Consider the following 25,157-nt stretch of genomic DNA (forward strand, 5'->3'; position numbering starts at 1 on the left):
ATGAGGTCCACATAACACAAATTACATTAGTCACATTAATACATATTTAAAAAATGTAAAAAGGTTTTTGGTAAACAACTTCATTTTTAGGAAAAAAGAAATTGTCAAGCCACAGCTACTGTCTTAATATTGCACTTTAGAAACATTGGCCTTAAAATATAATGATGCAGAAGGTTCAGTGCAGGGCAAACACAGAGGATATGATTAAACTCTGGAATACCCATGTTACACAAGTTACACAATTTCTCTTTGTCTTTCGAATTAGACCAATTTGCTGTAAACATGTTTAGAGGAAGTATATTCATACTTAATAATGTTTAAAAGCGATAAAGACCATGCTCTAGATTCCAATAAAACAACTGCTGGGCTTCCCGTAACCAGCGGGAGGTCACCACTCACACGTTTTCTTGAATTCACAGTATTTTACATCCAACTGTTTACTAACAAGACCAGACAAATGCTTTAAAAAGTTTTCAGTTTGAATGGAGAAAAAGAGACCAGTGAAACCTGCTTTAAATCAAATTTGTTTAACTCATCATTAAAATCCCAAGACAATCACTTTGGGCCTAATTAGAAGTTAGGCAGTTGAACCGCTCGAACTCCAATATGGAGGTGGGTAGGCGTCCATCAAGCCGGCAGCCTCACCACCGTTGTATTACAAAGTTTCTGCTGGCTGACAATGTGCCGCAACATTGGAATTAGCTCCCCCAGCACCCTCGGAATGCGTTCTGTCTGCCATAACAGGAAAGGATGGTGGAAAGGAAAGTTGTGAAAAGGCAAACTCCTATCGCCATGGCTGGTGCATGACTTTCAGCCTAGCCAACCCATCAGGATGTCTGATCCTGGCGGTGGTGGTGGTCTCCTGCTGGTCTGACCGCCAGGATGGTAGTCTGGTTGTCGAACTGCCAGGACTGCGGCAGTCTGACTGCCACAGCGAGTATGGTAGTCCCATGAATTGCCCAACTTGTAATTATGACCCACATTCCTACAGTTGAGTCAAAAATTTCAGAGCTCAAGAAGCCTCTAAAAAATTCCTCTTTGCTCTTTGTAAGCTGGAAACCCCACCAGACCACAATAGCCTGATGTTGCACATGCAGCTTGTTAAGCCAAATTCCAGTCTTAAAGGAGGAACAGGGACAGACAAATTAAAATTAAACAGCTTACACAGAATTTTGCCATCCATCTTCTCTAAGAAATCTCATATTGACTAATTGCCTTGTGTACAGATATCAAGTGTGGAAAGTGCTTCTGCACCATGGTATTATAAAAGGCACTGGCCCGCTGGCGTGGAATGAGGCCTTAGCGAAGCAATGGTCACTGTGATCCACCGTTCATACTGCCTGGCGCACTTTACCCTAAATAGAAGTAGAGTTTTACCACCTCCAGCTTTTCTGAACCTAAACCCCAAACATAATTACAGGGCTTACTCACTTTTCTGCCTTTAAAGATCAATACCTCACCTTTGGAGACACTAATATTCAAACACTGAAGAGGAACAAACTCCTGTAAAGATGCAAAATTATTGTTCAAATCCTTTGGGACTTAAATCCAGGATAATGATCTAATGAGACATGGAATCGGATGGCCACCACTACTACGAGCACCCCTCTTACTGTTTGCTAACTCATCTGATTTTGCTCTGGATGCTGCTGCCCCTGGGATGTTGTGATACTGGGAGAACAGTAAAGTACAAATTGGTCAGACCTGAAGGTAATACTCTAACAGCCAAGCAAACTGAGGCGTGTTTTCAATTTGGTCTTACCAGCAAACGATTACCAAACCTCAAGTATGAAGGTTGCAAACTCAATTTAAGTGATCCCCATACTTATATATTAGTTCTGCTGGTGCTACAAAAATTTCCAGGGCAATAGTTTTACAAACTGGAAATAGGCTAGTCACAAACGGTTAATTTCTGTGTGTGAGTGGCTTTGGTGACAGTACTGTGGCCCTACTGATGTAAGATGTAGACAGCCAGAGGAAACTCAGGCTCCAGCCCTGTTGCTCCCCCAGTGCCAATGAGAGATGCACATTTCAGAGGGTGGAACCTTTGGCTTTCATTAGCAACGTTGGCCTGCAAATCTCGTAATTCAAGTTCACGGATTGACTTTGCAACCATGATACTTACACAAAACATGTTTTTGGCTTTCTGAAGTACTTTGCGGGTTAGATGGGCTCTGATTTGAATCCACTTTCACTGTGGGGAAGACTAGGGTTCCACATTCTCCTCATGGCTCTATACGAAAGAACGGGAGTCTTTGTCATACTTTCCTTCTCTGATGTTGCTGATGTAAACATGTTCCTACTCTGGGTTCATCCTGTATACGCGCAGCAGCAAATCGGATGTAGATGGGCAGCTGTTGCTGCAGCAGATGTTAATAGTTCCTAACATTCGCCCCTCACATAGCCCCAAGGAGCCTCCCATTTACAGCTGAGTAGGTATGGGAGAAGCAAGTGGCAGGAAATTAAGAAAGAATTCTTGACTTTTTGACATCCTTGTTTACTCTGCATCCCTCAGTGCTACCTTAACGGTTGTGAAGGCCGTAACAATGCCATAATGTCCACCATACAGAACCGCAAATTCTAAACTGACTTTCATTCAATATACACATGAAGAGTAAATCAGGTGTAAAATGGTTGATTACTCTCAAGACAGGCACACACAGGGCCCCATTTACGAGGCCCTAGCAGCACACTTTTATGGTGGCGCAGTGTGCCAGCCCATATTTACAAGGTCACGCAAAGCCACCTTGCGTGCCTTTTCACGGCCTTGTAAATATGGCCCCCTTTCACGCATAATGCTGTTCCCACGCAACACCCATGGTACCTGAAGGAATCTGACGCATTCCCAGGTTTTCAAAGCTGGGAATGCGGCAGTTTTCTACACCACCTCAGGGGTAGAGCAAGCGTGATGCAACGGGCAGAAATATCTTTATTTCTCACAGTTTTTTCCTCTTTCTTTGTGTGCTGCAGAAGTGAGTTGTGATGCATTGGCACAGCTGGAGACATCTTTAGTTGCCACTATAAGAACTTAATAAATGGTACTTAGGTACCCAGAGCATAGGGGTACTGAGGGTAAGCCCCTGAGGGCAGCAGCACAGATTGTGCCACCCTGTAGGGCCATACATTCAGATGCACCCAGCACTTTCATTGCAGGCTGAATGTCCTGATGCAATCCCAAAAGACAAACTCGACATGGCACACTGCCTGTGTGCCCTGCCAACTACACACTGCATACAATATTGGTAAGTGTCCCCTCTGGCAGGGCGTCCAGCCCTAAGGCAGGTTGCACCATACTGTATATGAGGGCATAACTGCATGAGCAATACCCCCCCACTATATCATTGCCAAACCTTCGGTATAGTGAGTAGAAAGAGTAGCTATTTTAATACATGTGCTGGACACTGGTCAACACGAGTTTTACAGCTACATGGTGGCCACTCTGAACCCTGAGTTGTTTGGTATCAAAAAACTGAAAATGATAAATCCAAACTGGTACAAGTATTGGATCTATTACTAAATGTACCCAGAAGTCACCTTAGAGTTGACCCCTGCAAAAGCTAACCTAACTGGCATGATTGCTGACTGGTTCCATCCAGCATGCCACCTCCAGACAGCGAATACACAAACCTTGGGGAAGAGCCCTGTCTCTCTGGTTTGTGAGACAATGTCCTTCCTGGGTGGAGGAGTTAACACCCCATTCCTCAGTAATGTGCAACACCCTGGTGGTAAGCTTCAAAGGGCTACTGCCCTTGAAATGCGAGCCCCTAGGCCTGCTGCTACCAGCAGATGGCTTCCCCCTTTTGCAAACCCCCACTTTTGGTGGGAGGAAAGGCGGGAAACCAGACAGAGTAGGAGGCGGGGTCTCACTGAGCATGCACAATCCCTAGGGGCTTGCAAGTGAAGTGGACCCTCCATTTCATTTTCCTCCATGTTGGATGGCAGGTAAATAGCCAATGAGGTTCAGGGAAGTCACCCTTCCCACAGGAATTGGTCACTGCAATGGGTGTAGCCACCCAGTGGGTTAGTGTCCTATTGAACACTACCAGGTTCCCCCTAAAACGCACACTAAATTCAGTATGTAGTTGGCTCCCCAAGACAAAGAAATCAGATTCATCAGGAAGAAAGAAGACAGCACGAAAGAACCCGATAGGATGAGAACAGAGGACCTGCTGCACTAGAAGAGGTGCCAAGACCCCTGCTTGCTGCATCAGAGTCCCGACAATCACCGCTGCAGAGGAGCTGACCATTGGACCAACCTCAAAAGACCCAGAGGGCCTCCAGGCTTCACCAATATCCCAAAATCTCCTTCCTGAGTGGAGGCACCACTCAAGAACCAAAGACATCTACAAAGAACCAGTAAACAGGTGAGAGTCACTTCACCGACTGGATGATATCTCTGCAACCTTCAGTTGCAGCCAGAACTGATGACACACCAACAGCCCAGAGGAGACATACAAGTGTGCCAACTTTAGTGGCACTGCACCCTCCTGTGGCTGAGTTGTGCTAACACCCTTGGTACTGGTCAGTGCATGTTGAACAACAGCAAAAACAGCTCTCCCTGAGCTGCAACTGGACCAGGAGAAATCCCTAGTTGAGGGAATTCAGGAACACCCTGGACCTCCCACCAGAGTGCCCTTGCCGTCCTCCAAGGCCCCCAGAAGAAGACTTACCTACAGCTAAAAAGGGCTCCAGAGCGCACAGCCTCCAAGGCCTCCAACTCGCCCTGCATCTAGCCGCCCTAAACTCTGCATTGCAGAACCAGCTGTGTGCCACAGGTCCCTAACCCCTTGCGACCTTGACAGCCTTGGCACCACCTTTACACCTGCAAACCACCTCCCTTTCCAGGTGGCCCCTCCAAGTGGCCGTGTGCTTGTGCCAAGAGACATTCCTGCTCTGCTCCTGCCGGAACCGGGAGCCGCCCAAGGATCTCCAGCTGGCACAGTGTGCCCACCAACTGCTTCGACCATCCTGCAAAAGAAGAGACTGCTAACCCAACAGTACAAATTTTAATGCATTTTTAAAAGTGACTGCCTATTGATTCCTATGGTGCGTAATTACGCACAGAAAGACTAACTTTATTAAAACTTCGAAAAATCAAAACTCAAAAGGTACTTGACATGTCTTAACCATTTTGGTGTTAAAAATTATATAAAAGTCTGAAGCATTTTTATAAATTCTGGTCTCAAGTTATTCATTGAGTATGTGGGGTGCATGATTGATATTATAAGTACAAAAAATGCTTAGCACATTTCCTGGATTAGCCTAACTGCTCGACCAGCAACCGCAACAATTGGAGCATTAGGTGATCTGATACCAACGTGTGGTTGCCTGGATCACCTGCACAGTGTGCCTTGTTTTGCACACTACATAGAGGGCAAGCCTATTACTCTCCTGACCCATCCAAGACCTACCAGTCTTGTCTTCCTCTTTTCCTGGTTTGCCTGCTCTATCTTCTTCTTGTCCATCTGACATGCACCCCATCTATCATAGTCCTTCTAGTAGTGGTCTTCCTCCATCTGGCCTTCCTCATCCCATTGGCACTGGTTTTCCTTGCTCCTATGCTATGCCCTGGTTTCTGTAGTCTTGTCTCCTTGGTTAAGGGTCCCTCTGAATCTGACCCTCATTGACCTTCTCATACTGGCCCACTGCAGCTGCACTTCCTTTACATTCCTACTAATCCTGGTGATCTATTGTGTTCTAGTCCTGTTAGTCTTGGTCCTTTCTGGCTGTGATTCTAGGAAGGTACCCTCTTTCTTGGCATGTTCACCCCCATTTTCTGCCTGTTTTTGACTGCGTTCACTGGGATCCTGCTAACTAGGACCCCAGTGATTATGCCCTCCCCTTCAAACTTGGTTACTTGACCCACTTACACCCCACATTTGCCAAAGTGGTGCCCCCATGTAAGTCCCTAGTATATGGTACCCAGGTACCCAGGGCATTGGGGTGCCAGGGGATCCCCATAGGCTGCAGCATGTATTATGGCACTGTAGCCGTGTGAATAACTCCCAGACTACATTACACGCCAAAGCCGGAGCAGAACTGCACTCCGAAACTCCTGGCAAGACCACAGCTGTTGAAACCGGGAATCCGGACGTCCGTGTTCCCGAGAACGTACCTGCGGAAGGACGGGCGGAGACAACAGAAGAGGAAAACACTGCTGGCGCCGGGAACCCAGATATCCGGGTTCCCGAAAAGTTAAAAAGAAAGGAAGGACTGCGTGCGGGGAAGGCGGAAGGAGAAGAGGACACCAGGGAGCTAGATGCAGAGGAGGCAAGACAAACAGACCACGGAGGAAACGAGGAGGAAAACGACCCATACATTGAGGAGAGGCAGCCGTTTGACAGCCGGGAAAACACCACAAGGGGACAGGACAGTCCCACTAAACCTGAACTCCGCCACGTCCCTAGAGGGACGTGGCTACAGCAGGTATGGTCCTGCCTAAGGGGAAAATTACGATATATGGTGGGAAGGGAAGGGGGTGGAGGAGAGGGATAGAGGGGAGAGGGGAGGAGGAGGGAAAGGCTGGGAGTTTTGACAGTGAAGTCTACAGTGCATGCGATAGGATAGCGTATGACACTTAAAGTAGGTTAAACACACAGAGGTGTAAATACAGGATTCTCGTGACCCAGTACCTTCATCTCTACTTTCTTTATTTCTTTCTCTTGGGAAGCACACATATCCCCATTCACCCTGATCTCTCTCTCTCTCTCTCTCTCTCTCTCTCTCTTTTCTTCTTCTTCAACCACAAACTTCGCACTCACTAAAGAGTAGCAATTACAACCCAGAGCAAATACTTACCAGTCATTTGGTTCCTCTTTTTCCGGTCTTCCTGCTAACACCACCGCCAAGAAACCATCGTCAGACACCACGGACCTGAGGAAGAAGAATACAGAGGAGATCAACAGCCGGAAAGACTCTAGATACTGATTATTCTACAACTACAATTATCTCACAATAAAAGCTCCTATATTCATCCACCAACTGAGTATTGTTTTACTCCCTATCGCTATACCCACTGCCACAGGCACCCATGGGGATCCCATGCAAAGTGTATCTGCATGCCTGCCATTACAGACTGCTTAAAATGGTGCATGCACCCTTTTCACTACAGGTTACTGCACCAGGTCTCTGTAAGTCACCCCTATGGCAGGCCCTCCTAGCCCAGAGGGCAGGGTGCACGTACCTGTGTGTGAACGCACCCCTGCACTATCTGAGGTGCACCCACAAACTCCAGTTCCATTTTCCGGGACTTCGGGGACGCCATTTTACGGGGACGCCATTTTATGCGTGTACTGGACATAGGTCACTACCTATGTCCAGCTACATAATGGCAACTCTGAACCGAGGCATGTTTGGCATCAAACATGTTGGAATCATACCCCAATACTGTTGCCTTAGAGGACCCCCAACATTGCTCCTACCAGCCTTCTGCAGTTTTCCAGGCAACACAAGCTGCTGCCAACCCTCAGACAGGTTTCAGCCCTCCTGCTGCTTGAACTTCTCAAGCCCAGGAAGGCAGAACAAAGGATTTCCGTTGGGAGAGGGGGGTAACACCCTCTCCCTTTGGAAATAGGTGTTGCATGGCTTGAAAGGGGTACTCTCCCCAAGCCACTGGGATGCTTTGAAGGGCACATTTAGTGCCCTCCATGCATAAACCAGTCTACACTGGTTCAGGGACTTCCAGTCCCTGCTCTGGAACTAAACTGTCCATCACCACCCCAGGGGTGGTGCTGACAGCTCCTCCAGCAGGTTCCCTGGGCTCTGCCATCATGAATCTAAGGTTGGCATGGACCTCTACGAGCATCTGAGTGGCCGATTCAGGCAGGTAATGTCAGAGCATCCTCCTGATAGGTGGTCATCGGGCTAGATGACCAATCCCCCTTTTGGGGCTCTTTAGGGTCTCTCTCTTGGATGGGTTCCCAGATTTGGCTTGCAGGATTCCAGTAGGTCTCCTCTGCAACATCTACTTTGACTTCTAGCCACTGGAATTGCAACTGGACCTTCCAGGAACCGACAATCTTCATCCACGCCGATGACTCTGCTTGCAACATTGTTTCCACTGCACCTTCCAGCTTCTGCAACATTTCCCTGGCTGTGCATCCTCTGCGGGTAGCAAGTCTTCAGTCTGCACGAGAAGGAAGAAGGAAACTCCCTTGGAGTGAAGGAGTCACTCCCTTGCATCCACAGGCACCAACTGTAACAACAACCCTGCTTCGTGGATCTCCTCTCATCCCGAGCTGCATGGATCCTGCATCATGGGGTTGGTCTGGAGTAACCCTCTTGGTCCTCTCTGCCAGCTGCACAACTTTGGTAGAGGTAAGCTTTTGCTTTCCCACGCAGGACAGTAACTCCATGCGTTGCATCTCTTGCAGCTATCAAGGCTTGTTGGCATCTCCTCCAAGGGATCTTCAGGCACTGTGTATCCCCACCCCCAGCACTCCTTCCTGTGATGCATAGCCCTCTGCGTGCTTCTCCTGCGACGTGGGACCCTTCTCCAGCTGTGCTGCGTGGGCTCCTCTGCAACTCTTGGTTCCTCTACCAATGGGTCTCCTGTGGGGTTACCTTCTCTTCTGTGGCTGTGAGGATCCCCCTAGGACTCCCCCTTTGTGTTGACTCTGCCTGGACATTGCTGGTCCTCTACAGCTCCACTTTTGCTCCACTGCAACTTCTGCCTTTGCCAAGGCTTGTTGGTGGCTCTTCCATGCCACTGACCAACTCCAATCATCCATCTGGTGTGGGACATAAACTGCATCAACCAGGAACTCTTCACCTGCTCCAGGGCTGCATTCCTGACCGTCTTCATCCTACCCTCGACAAACTCCTGCAACCACAGTTGAGTGGGTAGTGGCTCCTGCCCCCTCTGGACTCTTTTGTGGACTCTTCTGGACTTGGTCCCCATTTTCCACAGATTGTCCTCTTTAGGAATCCACCGCTGGTTTCTTGCAGTCTTGTCTGGGTGTTGAAATATCTTCTTTTTCTTACTTTGGTTGGTTTATGGAGAAAAACAGTAAAATCTCCTTTCTTCTTGGTCAGTGGGGGGAACTGTGGTACTTACCTTTGGGGTTTCCGAGTTCCTCGAGCTTCCCTCTGCACATTCCACTTACCTAGTTGGGGTTCCTGCATTCGCATAACATCTTTTTAGTGTATAGTTTGGGCTCCCCCCCGGGTCACTATTGTCTATTTGCATTTGCACTATTTTCTATGGTTTTCATGCCTAGGGTACATATACAGTGTGTTACTTACCTCCTATTGAAGGGTTGCCTCTCTAGTATGTTTTGGTAATTTTGTCACTAAAATAAAGTCCTTTTACTTTTGTAACACTGTGTGGTTTCTTTCATGTGTATGAGTACTGTGTGATTACAGCGGTATTACATGAGCTCTGCATGCTTCCTAAATAAACCCTGACTGGTCATCCACAGCCACCTCTAGAGAGCCTGACTTTCAGACACTGCCTACATTACACTGACAGGGGATACCTGGACCTGATGTCAGGTGTAAGTACCTTAGGTACCCACCACACATCAGGACAGCTTCCTACAGTGATCTTTCAGGTCCTGGTCCACGTGCTTCTGGACCCTTTGGGCCTCATTCCGACTTCGGCGGTCGGAAACCGCCGAAAGACCGCACCGCGGTCATAAGACCGCGGGGGTCATTTTGACGTTCCTGCTGGGCCGGCGGGCGACCGCCAGAAGATCGCCTGCCGGCCCAGCGGGAAAGCCCCTGCAACAATGAAGCCGGCTCCGAATGGAGCAGGCGGAGTTGCAGGGGTGCGACGGGTGCAGACAGTGAAAATCTGTATGGGGCCCTGTTAGGGGGCCCCACGACTCCCGTTCCCGCCATCCTGGTTCTGGCGGTGAAAACCACCAGAAACAGGCTGGCGGGAAGGGGGCCGGAATCCCCATGGTGGCGCTGCAAGCAGCGCCGCCATGGAGGATTCCCTGGGCCAGGGGAAAACCGGCGGGAAACCGCTGGTTCCCCTTTTCTGGTCCTTTTAGGTCTGTCCACCTGGGATGGCTACTTCTGGCCCTGGTCAAGCTCGTCCCTCTGTTCCAGGTTGGTACATTGGGACCTTCATAGCCCTTCTTTTCAATATGATCAGGGGACCTTTGTTTCTTCTGTTCCTTTAGGACTTTGTGCACTGGGCCCTGATCCCCTGTTCCACATCTACTGACCCTCCTGATCCTTCTCACCCTTGTTCCAATACCCCTTGTTCTCTTTTTCCTTTTCCTGTTCACCCTCATCTATTTATTCCTGGTCCCCTCTGGCATTAGGAATGTTGGTCCACATGGGTTAAGTCTGGTACTTCCTACCCTGTCCTTCTGGCTCTGGTCTCCTGACCCTCCTGGTGGTCCACCTCCCTGCCTTGTCCTCCTGTAGGCCATCATACTCCTCCTAATTGGTCCTTCTCCTTCCTTCCCAAGGTCCTCTCTTCAATGTTGTTTTTTTCTAAGACAGCACTCACTATCACTTTTTGTTTTTACTTACCACTGACACAAGTGAGGGTTCAGTAGTGAAAGGACCTTGCCCACCTAAAACACTGCTTAGAATGTTACAAATGAAACCACTATTCCCAAGACCCGTAGGGCAGTTAACTAAAATGTAAGGGTCGCCCCAAGGGCTACTCATGAGATGGGATGGGATCCTACTCTCCTGAGTAAATAGCATGAAAAAGTGTGCCTATTCAGCCAACTCCTGTGTGAATGTATATAATCTTTTTGTGAATGAACCAAATGCGTTCCTTAGCTGCCTCTTGCTTTCACGTCCCCATACCACAAAAACCCTCTTACTGTGTCTCACTCAATGTATCTCCTGCTAGTGTTTCAAGGCACTGTGCCACAAACACCAACTGACTGTGGTAAACCCCTCTCCTTCTATGAACCAGAAACAACCTTTCTCTCTGCATTCCTTGTTGGATAATGCTTGTCAACTTCTGCTGTGTTGCCAGGACTGAAATAATAAGTAAGCACAATTCTGCTTGAAAGGAAACCTACAACTAACACAATGCCTTCCACAAGAAGAATAAAAAGAGCCGAGCCCTCAAAATGATCGAAAAGTAGATCATCAACAAAAAACAATGTATTTGCATAAGTGAAGAATACATTTGAACAATAGGCTTTGAAACCAAACTCATTATTCTTTGCAGACCGTCAAATGCTCCTAGACTGCAGCACAAAATATCTGTGTGCCATATCCTGAAGCTCCTGCAATAGAAGTGTAGATTTTGATGCTATATTTTTATTTTAATATTAAAATATTAAATCATACTCTTAACTTTCTGCATACTTTTGTACATTTGCACTTACTGTCAAATGCTTCACACGTTCTGCATCCCCATTAGAAGACGGCCTCCATTCCAACTTGCCTGTTTTTTTTCCCCTTCATGTCCCAGTAAATATTGACCTCATTGAGACTATGTATTCCGCTGCCGGTCAAACAATATATCCTCACTGGTGTTTAACCTGCTGCCAGATAAACAGTGAAGTTTTGTCTACATTTCATAGCAAAGATTATGTACTATTTTGCCGTCCAATCCTTCAATGACAGATAATTGCCTGGTAGCAGAGTAATTAACCACTTCACTTTATCTATGTATTCTTTGTTCCTTTCTTTTGTAAAATCAGTGAATGAGCATTGAATTATGGATGGTTATCATTATATATATGTGTGACATAACTCACAACACTACACAGAGTAGGTCTTGGACTCCTCTGCTTTGCTGTGAGTCACCTGCTAAAAAAGGATATTTGGCTCACAGATTGAACATGTGCACTATAGAGGGCCCCCCATACCAGAAGGAAAAGACTCCCATTGATACAATTGTGTCCCAGTCATTTTTTTGATTGACTTGGAACTGATTTGTAACAGTGTCAAATGGGCTTCTCATATTTGTTGTATCGTTCCCATGCAGTTGTGCCAAAAGTCATCTGTTGGTTGTTTTCAACTGCTATTTATTATCTACTGAGTTTTACAATTGCACCAGTGCCTGGCCATTTCATAGAGTCAGCAGTCAGATGAGCTCTTATACAGCCTAGAGATGGCCTGGTCTGCATATGGTATTTCTACAGAGCAGATCTAGCCAAAAGTACTGTGACTACACAGGAGGATCCCACACTGCCGGAAAACAACTTAGCGAGCTGTTCGTTGCAGGATGGAGTGCTGGGGACCTGGGCTACGCTATGCATGAAGAACATTTAGAAGAAGTGCACGGAAGCCAAGGGAGCTGCAGAAGATGCTGTGCACAGGGGTACTGTTGCAGCATGGGGAGGCAAGCTCTTTCCTCCACCAAATTTGGACAGCTGGACCTTTGGACAGTCTGGGTCACTTTGGTCCACCACCTGTGTTCCAGGGAGCAAGCTTGTTGACAGGACAGGAGTCCCAGAGTACCGGTTGTCATCACAGAAGGGTGCCTGCTAAAGCAGGGAAGTGACTCCGTCACTCCATAGGAGATTCCTACGGTTCTTCTGGTGCACGGTGAAGACAGGCAGTCCTCAGAACATGCACATCATGTAAACTGTTGCAAAAGCTGGCTGAAGCTGAAGTTGCAGGTCACAGAAGTCGTCCTGGATACTTTGTTGCAGTTACAACGGTTCCTGGAGCAGTCTGTGTTTGATCTGATGGTCAGAAGCTGAAGCAGAGGATGCAGAGGAGTCCTGGAGGAATCTTGCAAACCGAATCTGAGGAAACACCCACAAGAGAAACCCTAAATATCCCTGAGAGGGGGATTGGCAACCAACCCAGGTATGCACCTATCAGGAGGGGTCTCTGATGTCACCTGCTGGCACTGGCCATTCAGAGGGCTCCAGAGGGTCCCCACACCTTGGAATCCAAGATGGGTAATGCCAGGGACATTGTGGTGGTGATGGACAGCCGAGTGGTCATTTCCCTTTCCTTTGTCCAGTTTCGCAACAGAGCAGGGACTAGGGGTCCCTGAACTGGTGTAGACCGGATTATGCAAGGAGGACACCATCCGTGCCCTTCAAAGCATTTCCAGAGGGTCTGGGAGGACACCCCTGCCATGCCTGTAACGCCTACTTCCAATGGGAGAGTGTGTAACACCCCTCTCCTGGGGTGAGCTGCTCAATCCCCAGGAGGGCAGAAACCTGTCTGTGAGGTGGCAGCAGCTGGGGCTGAAGTGGAAACCTCAGAGAGCTGGTTTGGCTGTACTGGGGGTCCATGGTGGAGTACCCAGGGTGCATAGAATTGTTCCCCCAATACCACATTTGAAATGGGGGGCAATTCCATGATCTTAGACACCTTATATGGACATATTCAGAGTTACCATTGTGAAGCTACATATATGTATTGACATATATGCAGTGCACGCTTCTAATGGTGTCCCCGCACTCACAAATTCCGGGATTAGCCCTCGACAACATGGGGGCACCTTTGCTAGTGCAAGAGTGCCCTCACACACAGTAACTTTGCACCTAGCCTTCACTAAATGAGGGTTAGACTATAGGTGACTTATAAGTTGCCTGGTGCAGTGAAACATGGCTGTGAAATAGTGTGTGCACTATTTCACTCAGGCTGCAGTGGCAGTCCTGAAGAAAGGTTTATGTAAGCTCCTTATGGGTGGCAAAAGAAATGCTGCAGCCCATAAGGATCTCCTGGAACCCCAATGCCCTGGGTAGTAAGTACCACATACTAGGGACTTATAAGGGGGGTCCAGTGTGCCAATCAGGATTGGAATATGGAGTCACTAAACTGTAGTGACAGATTTGGTAAGTAGAGAGAGCATAAGCAGGGTTGGTGCACTAAAGGTTCTCTGGGAGGGCAGGAGGGTTGCTCCAAATTTACTAAAACAGTTCAATTTTGCACATCTGGTTTAGTAGTTCCACAGAGAGGTACTTTTACCTCTGGGAGTTCAGCTGTGGTAGCTGAGAGCTCCTTTGGAACAGGTTCCACCCCAGGAAAAGTTTCACCCACCACAGGAATGGTATCCCTAGTGGTAGGGTGGGGAAGGGATACTTTGATACCCTATTTACCTGTTGGTGGACAGGGATCCTGAGATTTCAGGCCTTTTTCTCTCTTTGCTTTTTCATTTCACCTGCAATGAGAGGTAGCAAGTCCTCATGGATACCCAGCATAGATGCATGGGTCCTAAACTCTACCTCAGCCCAACCTGAGGCCTCTAGGTCATTACCTAAGAGACAGTCTACAGGTAAGCTAGGTGATACCCCCACCTGCTTTGGGCCAGTTAATCCACCCCAACTAAGATGCAATACAGCTAAGGGGAGAGACTGGGTGGAGTTATTGACATCAGTAACTTGGTACTTCTGTCCAAGGAGGTGTTGTGCAAATGACACCAAATTTTCAGTCACCAAAGTGATACTGGCACCTATGTCCCTGTAGTCTTGGGCCTCAACACCATTTATTAAAACTGACTGCTTGTTCTTGTCCATGTTAAGGGAGGAAGCAGCCAAGGTGGCAATGCCAATGCCACTAGGTGTGACAGAAACTGGCTTGGCAGTGTCTACACCAGTTTCTATGATGGACCCAAAAGTGGAACCAAATACACCCTTTGAACCAAATACATACCTTAGGGTATACACCAAATATACCCTATTGCCAGTAGTCCCCCCACTATTACCACTACTGCTAGGGGCACTAGAGCCTGATGTATTAATGGTGGTAGGCTCAGGGGCTTTACCTGGGCAGGACTTATCCCCTGGCATATTTCCTTTGCCTCTGCACACAGAGCACCAGGGCATTTTATTGTGTGCAGAGTGTGAAAAGGAGGAAGATGATTTATCCCCACCCCCAGAGGAGTGTTTTGGACTTGAAGAAGGATCTTTGTGCTTACCTATATCCCCATGCTCATCCTGAGATTTTTCACCATCTTTCTTCTTTTATTTTTAACCCTGTGTATGAGCTTTTCTGCTCACCCTTGTTCTGACCCATTTGTCTGCCTTCTTCCCCAATTCTCGGGGAGAGGTCAAATCTGAGTCCACAAGATACTGGTGTAACAAGTCAGACACATAACTATTCAATATATGCTCTCTCAAAATCAGATTATACAGTCCCTGGTAATCAGACACTTTACTGCCATGTAACCAACCATCTAAAGCTTTCACAGAACAGTCCACAAAGTCAACCCAATCTTGTGAAGATTCTTTCTTGGTTTCCTCGAACTTGATTTTATATTGCTCTGTGGTTAGGCCCAAACCATCAATGAGTACATTCTTTAAAATGTAGTTGTCTGCATCCTCCTCCCTAACAGGGAGGAATCTGTCCCTCACTTTGTCAGAGAAGGACAAACAAAGTATAGCGGACCACTGCTTTTGAGGGACCCTTTGAACTTTACAGGCCCTCTCAAGTGCAGCAAACCACTTTTGAATATCATCCCCCACCTTGTATGGGGAAACAGTTGTGTATAAGTTTCTGGAGCTAGTGTTGTCCGCCCGACCTCACCAGTCCTGAAACTTTCAATGCTGCTGCCACCATGGGGAACTAACCCCAACCCCTGACTTTCTCTTTCTACAGCTAAGGTTTCCCTATCTAGGGCCAGCTGTTGCTGTTTCAACCTCAGCCTCGCCTCCTCCAATCTCAGCTTTCTGAGTTCCCTATCTAGGGAGTTATCCTCAGGAATGGATATGTGAGACCCTTCAGAGACTGAGGTGATGTGAGAATGAGCAGAAGTAGATTTCTCCCTAACTGGTATAACCCTAGTGACCTGGCCTCCAGGTGTAAAGGGTTCCCTACTTGTGTGAGACCCCTTCCCACTACCAGCGACACTATCTGGTTTGTTAAGGTAAACATCTGTGGAAGAACCCTCCCCTGGATCTTCAGGACCCTCTCCTGAATCTACCTGGTCAGAATCTCCCTCTACCACCCCTTCTGATTGTACATGACCCTCAGGATACATTTTGTGAGAAGAGAGTCAAAAGAAAATCCTTGTTAGGGTTCTTCCCAATTTCTATTCTTCTTTCTAAACAGAGGCCCCTTAAACTTTTTAAATTAAGATTTTCATAAATGGTCTTGACAACCCTGGGGGTGGCCTCTATAGAAGACTCAGACCCTCATTACGACCCTGGCGGTTGGTGTAAAAGTGGCGGTAATACTGCCAACAAGCCGGCAGCAATTACCGCCAAATTATGAGCATGGCGGTGTTATCTCCGATAGACAGCCAATGTACCACACCGATCGCCAGGGCAGAAACAATGGCCACCACGACAGGCGGAAGTCAATGTTCCGCCCAACATATTAAGACCCTGCAAACCGCCACCTTTTCCGGAGTGGTACCAAACACATCAAAACCCTGGGGGAAACTGAGCTCAGAAGGGAAAGGACTCACCATTGAAGACACAGGGAACAACCAAGCCACCATGGAGCCCGAGCTGCATGTCTTCCCCATGGTCTTCTACGTGCTGCTCCACCACGAACACCAACAATGGCGAAGACGACGACTGTGGGTACAGCTGCCTAGCACACAAGGGAGGGAGGGAGGAAAAAGAGAGTGACACACACACGCACAACACACCACCCCCCAACACCATACACACAATCAGCTGCATTACTAAACCATTTTTACCACGTACCTCGGATGAATAGTGCAAGAACAAAACGTCTTAGAAAAAGTGAATGTAATGAGAGCAACACATCAAGATAAATAAGTGAGGCAACATAATAGATATATACATATGCAAATATAAAGGGACACAGCCCAGTCCACAATGTCCGTTTGTCCACATGCACACAGGCCAAAATCCAAGGCCACACATGGAACCTGCGAAAATAATTACATTCGCACACATAACAATACCTTAAAGAACCGATATAATTTCAATAGTACATATACGTTCTATATTATATACAGTGTAGTCAAAGAAAAACAATACAAATCAGTCTACAATCACAATTTCTATCCCAAATTTAGGTTCCACACAGAACAATCCAAAAATTGTTTTATAATATCCTCTCCACAGTCGACAAATAGTAATCACCAGTTTTGTAATATCCTCTCCACAGTCGACAAATAATAATCACCAGTTCAAATTATGTATCCCAATTTCACAGTCCAGAATAGTTTTTATCAATTCAGATTAAATTTCTGTGAGTAGATCCAAAGATTTTCCAATTCATCCAGCAATTCTCTCCTTTATCCTTTTATTTAATCCCATTGACTTTGTCCCTTTGTCTTGTCCCTTTGTCAACACGTGTTTCATCCGGGGAGTGTCCCTGGACTTCTTCAGAACTTCCTTCACAAAATCCTTGATGCATATATATATTCCATTTTCCTTTTCCAGCTATTCTGTTCGTTACTTGTGTCCTACCTAATGCATATATATCTCCCTTGTGTCTCTATACGTTGCTCATATGTTCTGAATACTCCTGACGTGTGTCTTGAAACGCGAGTACGCTGCGATGCTAGCGTTCTATTGAGCTCCGATATTTCATGGAACCTGCCTCAACACAGAGAGAACACTGCAGGGGCATCAGTTTGGAAATAGGCAGGCACCTCTGGGGCACAGGGGACCGGGGGGCACCTCAGCCGGGAGATGGAACAACACCACTGGTTCTGGAGGGGGCAACATGGCCTGTGCTTGGTCCTGGGGAGTGCAGGCCACAGTCTCTCAAGTGGGTGACTTACCCACATGGTCTGGAGGGGGCAACATGCCCTGTGCTCTTGATCCTTGGGAGGCTGGGGTAGGTGTGTGTCTTACCCACTGGTTCTGGAGGCAGAATCGTGCCCTGTGCTTGGTCCTGGGGAAGCAAGGGTAGGTGGGTGTCTTACCCACTGGTTCTGGAGGGGGCATCGTACTCTGTGCTCTTGATCCTGCGGAGGCTGGGATTAGTGGGTGTCTTACCCACTGGTTCTGGAGGGGGCATTGTGCCCTGTGATCTTGATCCTGGGGAGGCTGGGGTAGGTGTGTGTCTTACCCACTGGTTCTGGAGGGGGCATCGTGCCCTGTGATTGGTCCTGGGGAGGCAAGGGTAGGTGGATGTCTTACCCACTGGTTCTGGAGGAGGCATCGTGCCCTGTGCTCTTGATCCTGGGGAGGCTGGGTGTAGGAAAGTACCATCTTGCCTGGCATGTTACCCCCATTTTTACATTTATGTCGCTTTGTTTTTGCCTGTCTCACTGGGATCCTGCTTGCCAGGACCCCAGTGCTCATAGTTTGTGGCCTGAATGTGTACACCTGTGTAGTGACTAACTGTGTCACTGAGGCTCTGCTAATCAGAACCTCAGTGCTTATGTTGTATCTGCTTTCAAAAATTTCACTATAGACTAGTGACTACTTTCACCAATTCTAATTGGCACACTGGAACACCCTTATAATTCCCTAGTATATGGTACCTAGGTACCCAGGGTATTAGGGTTCCAGGAGATCCCTATGGTCTGCAGCATTTCTTTTGCCACCTATAGGCAGCTCAGACAATTCTTACACAGAACTGCCACTGCAGCCTGAGTGAACTAACATCCACGTTATTTCACAGCCATTTTACACTGCACTTAAGTAACTTATGATTCACCTATATGTATAACCTTCCCTTAGTGAAGGTTAGGTGCAAAGTTACTTAGTGTGAGGTCACCCTGGCACTAGCCAAGGTGCCCCCACATTGTTCAGGGCAATTTCCCCGGACTGTGTGAGTGCGAGAACACCATTAAACGCGTGCACTACACATAGGTCAATACCTGTAGGAGGCTGGCCTGGCTTATAGTGGGTACCTTGTGGTACTTACACCCTGTGCCAGGTCCAGTGATCCCTTATTAGTAGAATAAAGGTGTTTCTAGCAGCTTAGGCTGATAGAAGGTAGCTATGGCAAAGCAGCTTAGGCTGAACTAGGAGACATTACAAAGCTCCTACTATACCACTTATATCATATAGCACAATATCAGAAGAAAACACAATACTCAGAGTTACTAAAAATAAAGGAACTTTATTTTAGTGAGAATATGCCAAAAGTATCTCAGAGGATACCCTCACTTAGGAGGTAAATAAGATACACAAATTATATGTACACAAACCAAAAACAGGTAAGTAACAGTTAGAAAAGTAGTGCAAACAATGTAGAATCACAATAGGATGCAAAAGGTAGACATAAGTCTAGGGGCAACACAAACCATACACTCCAAAAGTGGAATGCGAATCACGAATGGATCCCAGACCTATGAACGGTTGTAGAGGGTCGCGGGGACTGCAAGAAAACAGTAAGAGTGTCCAAGATACCCCACCCCAAGACCCTGAAAAGTAGGAGTAAAGTTACCCTACTATCCCAGAAAGACAGAGTAGTTGTGATAGGGGATTCTGCAAGAACCACAAGCACCAGCAAAACACTGAAGTCGGATTCCTGGACCTGAGGACGTTAAAGGAAGGGGACCAAGTCCAAGAGTTATGAAGGTGTCCGGGGGGGCAGGAGCCCACAAAACCCCGGATGAAGGTGCAAAATTATTTAGTTTTACACACATAGCACCAAGGCTTTTTAATGTGTGAGGGTTGTGAAGAAGAGGAAGAACTTGATTTATCCCCACCCCCTGAAGAGTGTTTAGGATTTGAAGAAGGATCTTTAGTTTTACCCTTATCCCCATGCTTATGCTGAGATTTCTCACCATCTTTCTTCTTGCCATCCTTGTCACCTCCTGTATGAACTTTTCTGTTCACTCTTGTTCTGACCCATTTGTCTGCCTTCTTTCCCAATTCTTGGGGAGAGGTCAGATTTGAGTCTACGAAGTATTGGTGCAACAAATCAGACACACAATTGTTATGAATATGCTCTCTCAGGATCATATTTCATAGTCAGATACTTTACTGCCATGCAACCAACCTTCTAAGGCCTTCACTGAACAGTCAACAAAATCTGTCCAGTCTTGAGAGGACTCTTTTCTGGTGTCTCTGAACTTAATTCTGTATTGTTCAGTGGTTAAGCCAAATCCATCCAATAGTGCATCCTTCAAAACTTTGTAATTATTGGCAACACTTTCTCTGACAGTAAGGAGCCTATCCCTACCCTTTCCAGTGAAAGATAGCCAAAATATAGCAGCCGCCCACTGCCTTTGAGGGACCAACTCTACCATACAGGCCCTCTCAAGTGCAGCAATCCACTTATTATTGTCATCCCCCTCCTTGTAAGGGGGACTATCTTATGCAGGTTTCTGGAATCTTGCTCTCTAACAGGATTACTATCTGAAACACTGCTGCTACCACCAGGGGTAACTAACCCCAATCTTGGTCTTACCCTCTCTATGTCTAGGGATTCCCTGTCTAAGGCCAGCTGCTGCTGTTTAAGCTTCAGTCTGGTCTCATCCAACCTCAGCTTTCTGAGTTCCCTTTCCATTAAGTTATCCTCAGGGTGGGAGGCTTGGGAATGTTTGGACACAGTGGAGATTTGGGAATTTGCAGAGAGAGACCTGTCCCTAACTGTCTGGAACCTAGTAACCTGGCCTCTAAGAGTGAAAGATGCCCTACTAATGTGTGACCCTCTAACACTACCAATGTCACTAGGTGGCCTGCTAGGGGGCAGGACTTTGTAAGAACCCTCCAAGCATCTTCAAGGAACTCCTCTGAGTCTGACTGGGAAGCCTCACCTGTTTCTACCCTCTCCTGAGATTGGCCAGACTGGTTCCGATCATCCTCAATGAGCAGGCTAAAGAGAAACTCTTTTGTTGGATTCTTACCTATACTTAAACCTCTATCCAGGCAGAGATCCCTCAAACCTTTATAGTTGAAACTCTCATATGTTGCATTAACTGATTTGGGAGTGGGCTCTACTGAAGACATGATAGAAAAGGTTTAAGGATAGTGAGAGAAAAAGTTTTAGAACTTTAGAAAGCACAGAGAAAAAACTTTATCAAACTTTTGGAAAACTTTTAGACGTTTTCAAAACTTTTTAGAAACTCAGTAAAAAACGTTTTAGAGTTAAAAAGTAAACTGTTTTGGTTAAATGTACATATACTGAACTATTTGGTATACATTTTCCTTATGAAAAGCACCAAATAACAAAATGGTAAAGCAGTTACAAGTACTTACCCTACCGCTGCACCACCAATGTAGGAGGCTGGCCTGGCTTATTGTGGGTACCTTGTGGTACTTACACCCTGTGCCAGGTCCAGTTATCCCTTATTAGTAGAATAGAGGTGTTTCTAGCAGCTTAGGCTGATAGAGGTAGCTATGGCAAAGCAGCTTAGGCAGAACTAGGAGACATGCAAAGCTCCTAATATACCACTTATATCATATAGCACAATATCATAAGAAAACACAATACTCAGAGTTACTAAAAATAAAGGTACTCACAAGTTAGACAAACAGTGAGTGTAACACCAAGGCCAGTGCACTTGTGTGTGTAGTACAGGTTCAGTCCTACCAAAAATGAAAGTGTGTGTATATCAAAAAATGTCAGTACACCTCCCATACTGTGGGAAAAGTGATTCAGTCAATCAGGTCATAAAACTGTATGTAAATTAATGTGGGCACAGCAACCATTATGAACAGTATCTTATTGTTCCCCCTGTCTATACAGCTGACTAAGGATATGGCAAGCAGCCACGGGCCATGCCCCCATAGGCACATCCCAAGGTGGAGGCACAGCGCAACTACAATAATGCCCTCAGCAGGACCCATACCATTGTCAAGCGGCCTTCGGTATTTTCAAATCACGGTTTAGGTGTCTTGATTTGCCCGGGAGGGAGGGTTACTCTACTACCCCCCTATGGTCTGTAAAATCATCCTGGTCTCCTGCATTCTGCACACTATTTGTGTGGGAACCAATGTCCCAATGGATGTGGAAAATGTGGCGCAATAAGGCCCTGCTGAGGATGAAGAGGAAGAATAGGGCAACATAAAAATGTTGCATCAATTGCCGGTATAAGCCTGAGAAACCAAATTGTGAGTATTTTTTTATGCGACAATTCCAGCCTCTAATAAAAGCGTAGTGTACCTGACAAAAGGATAATAAATCAAAAAATATTTTGTACAGTTTTCAATGTGTAAGCATTCTTTACTCCAAGTTACTGTAAACCACTAAAACATTATTCACATGTGGTAGTCATTGGCACACAACAAAGGTATGTAGCAATGTGTAACAAACAACACTGGACTGCATCTTGTAATACAAAAATAGTGCCCATGCCAGTGGCCTGTGCAAATGCATGTCTGTTGGGAATACAGATCACAAACAACTATTGCAAAATGGTAAAGTCTGTACAGCTCATTCTAATGTGTTATGTTGCATTGTGAATAACGTCAGAAAACAAAACACTCATAAAACGTTGTGTAGAAGTAAATATTGTCCAAATATTATGTGTGTGTGTTGTTCAGATACCTATTTGTACTGCCACATACTTGTGAAGGATAGTAGAGTGAACTCATACTCTGATGCCTGTCAGCTGAGGCACTTAGTATGTGCTTGAGAAGCCAGTCCAACTGCTTCATCAGTGTGTACAGGAAAATATAAAATACATTGTGACATATCACAACACATATCACTTGAAAATATACCAACACTGCAGTACAAGATTACCTATCTACTACCAATGCTGCCTCATTAGCCCCACTAGGCAATTATGGAAATGGACTAAGCAGGGATGTCTTCTACCATGTTCCTGTGTTGCACTCAGATACAAACAATAGGCTAACTCCTCTAACAACATTGCATGTGTGAATGTTACAATACAACACAAAGAGTCTGACAATGTAACCTTTACACAGAAACAAATACTATATGCAAGCTGAATACGTTCAAGGTAACGTGTACTGATGCATTCTAGATCAGAGTGGCAGAAAGTGACAATAAATGTACAGCTTAACAACTTGTGTGAATGCATACCCACATCTAAACTATGAGTTACTGATCAATATTTCCACATAGGGTTATGCCTGCCAAGAGCAAACGGATCCCTCCTTGGAATATATCAGACCTCTTCTCGGCTAGCCAAGCTGGCCTTCTCAACACAAACATGATGAGAAAGATATTAGTCTGAAACTATTGAATAATGGCACTGTGCCCATGAAACACATATCATTCCAGACTCAAGTTCATACCTTAGATGTGTGCATACCAAGACATGACGCTTTGGTACCTGTTGGTATGCACATATAAACATGGACCTCAGGTGGCATAAGCTTCTCAAACATATCCATGAGAGCATGCCAAATCATTTTGGGTGGCTCATCCTGGCCTTGAAGCTATCATGTAAATTAAGGCACATCAATAGGCTGCCTTGATCTACTCTCTGTTATGTGTGTGTTCTATGTGTCTTGCAGAGTGTTTTGTCAAGCAAAACACTTGGATATCCAGGATGAGTAAAGTAAACTTTAGGATTATAACATGGAATAGATAAAAAGGCTTATTCCTTCATCCAGATGTCAACTTCCATCAAAGGCACCTATGCATCTTCATGTGCATAACCCATACATGGTTTTGTTTGACATGCACCATGTGTGCTGCATGTTGCAGCACACTTGGCAAATTATACGACAAGCATATTTTATGAAGATTCACCTTGATACGCATCTTCTCACCACGTTAAAGTGAGCCTAAGAACTGGGTCAGTGTCAAACTCCATGGCATGGGTCTTTATTGTGAACAGCAGCTGCAACGCACATGCCACACCTCCTTGATACCAACTCATGCTATATTGTGCTTCACGCTTACTTACCTTTACCAATGATCATGAGGTTATGCACAGCTATGCATGCTCGCTTTGCAGTGCACAAACAGTATGAGTGACAGTCCTGTGCACCACAACATTTAACAGTGACCCTCTACACACTACACTACCCCGGAGTCCATTTGTGGTTCGCATTCCACTTTCCTAGTATATGGTTTGTATTGCACCTAGGCCTATTGCATCCTATTGTATTTTACAGTGTTTGCACTATTTTATGACTGTTTTACTTATCTGATTTTGGTTTGTGTGTATATTTTGTGTATTTTACTTACCTCCTAAACAAGTATATCCTCTGAGATATTTTTGGCACATTGTCATTAAAATAAAGTTCCTATATGATATAAGTGGTATAGTAGGAGCTTTGCATGTCTCCTAGTTCAGCCTAAACTGCTCTGCTACAGCTACCTCTATCAGCCTAAGCTGCTAGAACACTATTAATCTACTAATAAGGGATAACTGGACCTGGCACAAGGTGTAAGTACCACAAGGTCCCCACTATAAGCCAGGCCAGTCTCCTACACTAGGGACTTATAAGAGGGAACCAGTATGCCAATTGTGGGTGAAATACTTGGTTACCAGTATGCAACAACTAAATTTAGAGGCGAGAGAACATAATCACTGGGGTCCTGGTTAGCAGGATCCCAGTGAACACAGTCAAGCACACTGACATCAGGCAGAAAACGGGGGTAAACGTGGCAAAAAGAGGGTAATTTCCGATGCGGAGCACCAGCACTTATTTTTGAGGGCCGGGGCTTATTCTTCTGCCTCAAGCATTTGCTGCGAGCAAAAGACACACTTGGGAATGACGGAAGAAGAGAAAAACTAAAAAGCGTCACAAAGGGAGAAAGCTGCTAGAGTGAGCAGAAGGAGCAGGGAGTTACTTTATATGGGTTAAAGAGGCCCGAGATGGCTTTAGGATTACGCCGCCTCAGTATTCTGTGTTCCTGCCTTTAACTGGAGCAGCCGCGTGTTTAAGAGGAAGGCTTTGGGCACCGGCACGTTTTTATTTACAAAGTAAGTACTGATATGGAGGATAATCTGGGTGTTAAGTTGATTTAATGGTATCGGGCGATACTGTCATGTGGGGCTATGTAGATGTAGAAGAGTCAGTGCTTAATTTGGAAGTAAAAAGGTGCCGGTGCCCAAAGCACTCCTCAAAAACACGGCTGCTGCAATTAAATGTGCACGCACGGAATACTCAGGCAGCGTAATACGGAAGCCATCTCTGGCCTTTTAAATTATTTTACACACACACCCTGCCCCTTCAGCTCACACTTGTAGCTTTCTACTTTCTCGCTTTGTGACGCTTTTCGTTTTTCCTTTCATCCGTCTTTTCCATATGTGTCTTTTGCTCGCAGCAAATGCTTGAGGCAGAAGAATAAACCCCGTCCCTCAAAAATAAATGCCGGTGCTCAGCACCGGAAACAACAAGCACAAATTAAGCACTGAGGAGAGTGCTGGGGTGAGCGAGGAGCCTTGAGGGATGCCGACATTCAACGGCTTCTCTCATATTTACTTCAGAAAAAACCTACAGACTTTCCTTTCAGGT

Source organism: Pleurodeles waltl, chromosome 7 (assembly GCF_031143425.1).
Source record: "Pleurodeles waltl isolate 20211129_DDA chromosome 7, aPleWal1.hap1.20221129, whole genome shotgun sequence".
Lineage (NCBI taxonomy): Eukaryota > Metazoa > Chordata > Amphibia > Caudata > Salamandridae > Pleurodeles > Pleurodeles waltl.